Source organism: Habropoda laboriosa, unplaced genomic scaffold (genome assembly GCF_001263275.1).
Source record: "Habropoda laboriosa isolate 0110345459 unplaced genomic scaffold, ASM126327v1 scaffold5, whole genome shotgun sequence".
In the NCBI taxonomy this organism is placed as follows: Eukaryota; Metazoa; Arthropoda; class Insecta; order Hymenoptera; family Apidae; genus Habropoda; species Habropoda laboriosa.
This window is the reverse complement of record NW_017100161.1, coordinates 1027873-1031893: the sequence shown is the minus strand read 5'-3', so window position 1 is coordinate 1031893 and position 4021 is coordinate 1027873.

Genomic DNA, 4021 nt, shown 5'->3' with positions numbered 1-4021 from the left:
AATGTTCACATCGTAGTTACAGCAAGCGTCGGTAGGTCTAGTGTTAACGGTGACATAATTTCGCCCAGGCACTTTTTTTCCACGGACAAACAATTCCTGAAAAAATAGAATGCCTGCGAGTGTTGTATCGTTTCGCTCGTGTGAATCACGAGTTTTGCAGAGATTGACGATAACGATGGAAACTTGGATCAGTTTCCCGAGCTGATGTCACGTGATCCTTGGACCCGATAAAAGAAAGCAGTTCGACGAGTCGTTATCGGTGACGAGAAAAGTTCGGAAAGTAAACGTGAATACTCGGGATCCTAAGGTGAACAACAGCACCGATTGAAACACTACCATAACAAACACACAGTTTTACAAGCTCTTCAAGTTCAATCTGGCCGTTTCCGTTTCGCGGCCCCTAAAAGCGAGGGAACAGCGGTTTCGATTTAATTATTTTTTTGTTTCTTCTTCAAGCCGTAGATTATCTTCTCTAAGCGTTAAAGCCTAAATGCTCTTCTGCTTACTTTAAAGCCCCGCTAAAGTCGATCGAAGGATAAAGATATCTTCTTCCTTTCAAACGAAATCTTAGCACCAAGATAGTAGATCTGACAGTGAAAGTTGGCAATAGAATGTTTGCTATCGAAAATGAACACAAACCTAGCAATATTTTATTCTAACTCTACTCGTCAGTTTTACCTTCAATTTTCATCTCATCTCTCCATTCGACTGTATTAGGGCTTTAAAGAGCTTCGGCTAGAATCTGAGCCGCCACTCGCCTAAGCACGCAGTGTAGTTTACATATTGTCACAATCTTCGCCTCTCGCCTACGACATCCACTTACGAATCAACTCTCTGTTCAACATAGTTACACGGTACACAAGAGCAACGCTTCCGTCATCCAAACTCCACTCAACTCTTGGCACAACAACGATCACGAGGAGATAATCTAGCGTGAGAGTCTAAAGAGGGGAGATCCCCTGTGTTTTGTCACAGTTTCTGGATTAACTCCACTCCGTAGACCTCGACGATTCTTCATCGATCAGTTGTGCATCCTCGGCAATCGAGTCTTTTCTCCCAATTCTCACGTGTCAATTATTAATGAACGAGCAACGCTTCCGTCATCCAAACTCCACTCAACTCTTGGCACAACAACGATCACGAGGAGATAAACTAGCGTGAGAGTCTAAAGAGGGGAGATCCCCTGTGTTCTGTCACAGTTTCTGGATTAACTCCACTCCGTAGACCTCGACGATTCTTCATCGATCAGTTTGTGCATCCTCGGCAATCGAGTCTTTTCTCCCAATTTTCACGTGTCAATTATTAAAGAACTAATCAAAGAATACTCGCAAATCTTGGTACCTTTAATTTCACACAACTGACTCGTAGAATCGAGAAAATTAGCTGACATCTCGTTTTTACAATTCTTTTCTTGAACGTTTGGACGACACACGTCGCGCGACACTTGGCTACTTACTATAAACGATTGTCAGGGACGGACAGTGAGGTCGTTCAACGCAAAACGTTTAAAAAGAAAGATCGCCACGTGACAGGGGCAAACGACTGTGAACAAGTGACTCGAGATCATTTATCATTCTCGAGTCACTTGTGTCCCGTCTACGTAATTCTAGAAAGGAAAAATATTCGAGACAGACACGAGAATTCGAATGGCGAAAGTTCGAGCACGTGTCTCTATGTAATCACACGGAAATAAAAAAGTGTTCGACTGAAATGGAGGAACCTTTCTCTGTTTAAAACGATATCTTCGACGCGTGGAGAAAAACGAACAAGCACAAAACGATTTTCTTTCACAGGGATCAACGAATACACACACACACTCTCTCTCTCTCGCATACACCATGTTTGTTTCAACGGAACGCTATTTTATATACCTAACGCTATCGCTAACGTCAAAGAGCATCACCAACGCAATAAAAAGTAATAAAAAAGTATCTCAAGGATCAAGCATACTCGAGCTATTATTTCGGAGTTAATGACAATGTAAAATTACAACGTGGATACACATCTCTGACTTCGGAGGTACGGTCAATTAAACCACTGTTGTCCAGCTGGTTCGTTAATTCACCACCGATGGTCGACACGATTATTCGACCGGGTTCTCGAACGTTAGAAGAAGCCTTTCTGATCGTCGGAACACGCGTGAGAAATCAGAGAGAAACATGCTTGATCGACGGTGGTATCTTTTTTTTTTTTCATTTTTCCTTTTTTCGAACGCGACATCGTCTACACTTTGTCTCGCCTCTTCGATTGCCTAAAAATGCTTAACAACGAGTATAACGACTCTGTCCTCACGAGATATACACATACGTGTGTGTGTGTGTGTGTATAGGTCGCGAGAAAGCTCTTAAGTTTATTGCTTCGTCTAATCTAGAATTGAGCCGCGAGTACGACTTCGACGTTCGGCCGTTGAACATGTAGTTACACTTTGTTAACGATGTTAAATCGATTCGTTATCGATGGACAAGAGTTGCGTGTGAGTACTTAACGAGTACTGTATGTCAATCAGTTCTACACTAGGAACCAGCCTAATTTTGTAACACAGCTTCCTTCGCTTGTCTCTCCTTCGGCGGATTTTTCGACTATTCAGGAACGGATAGGATGGACCAAATTCGAGAATGAGGCGGGATGACTGGTTTGGCAGTGTTGGCATACTATGCCCATAGGAATCTCTGCGTGTGGAACATCACTGAGGGTGATGCTCGTGTATGTAATCTCAACGATCGTTATCACTCATGGTATACTTGCGATACAAAGGGATGATCTGTTTAGGCGTGAAAACAAAAGTGCTAAGAAATCATTCCTGATGTCCAAACTAAGGCATTCCCCATCGAAGCTAAATAGTTCGTCCACTAAGTAGATCTCCAAAGAAGAGCGCGTTTAAGGAAGGCTAGCGAGAATCGAGTGATTCAAGTGGTCGTGAAAAGTCAATGAAACCTGAACACGCTTGCCTCTGACAAAGAAGCAGGAGCTATAATCTCGCGATAGTGGTAAAGGTTTGACCTCGGATTCTTCGAGTGGCAGTTCTACCGAAGGAAATGGAGGAGAAATATCGTCCCAGAAGGTGATCATGACTAGCCTCTGTTGATGAACATGGATGGAAGAGCACTGGCTCTATTGGATTCTTAGATTCGAGAGGAGACATGATACCTAATGGATGTCAGAGGTTGAGATCAACTCTGGCGAGCTGAGGTAAGGAGAGCAGCTGTCTTCTGTAGGTTTGATTAGGAGTCTGTCTATTGGCATACTTTTACGTCAACTAGTGTAGATCTATATTGGCATACTTTATACAGTGTTCAGCCTATATGGCACATAGCGATGACAATGGATGTTAGCCCACCGTGTCACTCGTTATAATACCATAAGGCTGTTTGCCACCACGTTAATTGCTGTGTTTCAAGTCTTCTGTCTTAATGGGCTGACGAGTGTTTTTCTTGTGTCACATCGAGAGCGCCCCGGGTTCTTCTTCCATCTATACTAATAAAGTATTGCCTATGCAACATGCACGTGTCTCTTCTGAAATCTCATGCGACATCCTCCTACAAATTTCCACCCTTTCGAACCGATCCATTGCAACATCAACGACAACATCTATCAATTATATCATCGACGATATAATTAGCGGCCGCGACACTCGTTTCATCAACCGACGTACGTAATTACATAATAAAATACGATGTACGATAATCGGAGTAAGACGCTCTTTCGCTGTACAGCGACGGATAAGAAAATAAGAGAAAAGCGATCGACAGTTTTTATTTTTTTTTTTTTCGTATTTAAGCCGTCATTTAAACTCTACTACATGTTCGTCGTCGACCTCCTTTCTTCCCGTATCCTCCTCCACCGTCATCTCTCTCTTCCCATCTCTCCTCTCCTCATTCGAAAAACTGTACAATGGCTACGCTATTTATAAGAACAACAAGATCCCAGAGGCTCCATCATAACAACAACGACGAGAATACTGATTATTGGTGTTTTTGGCAGCCGATATCCGCGCGTGCGTTCTCGCGCGAACAAACAATCT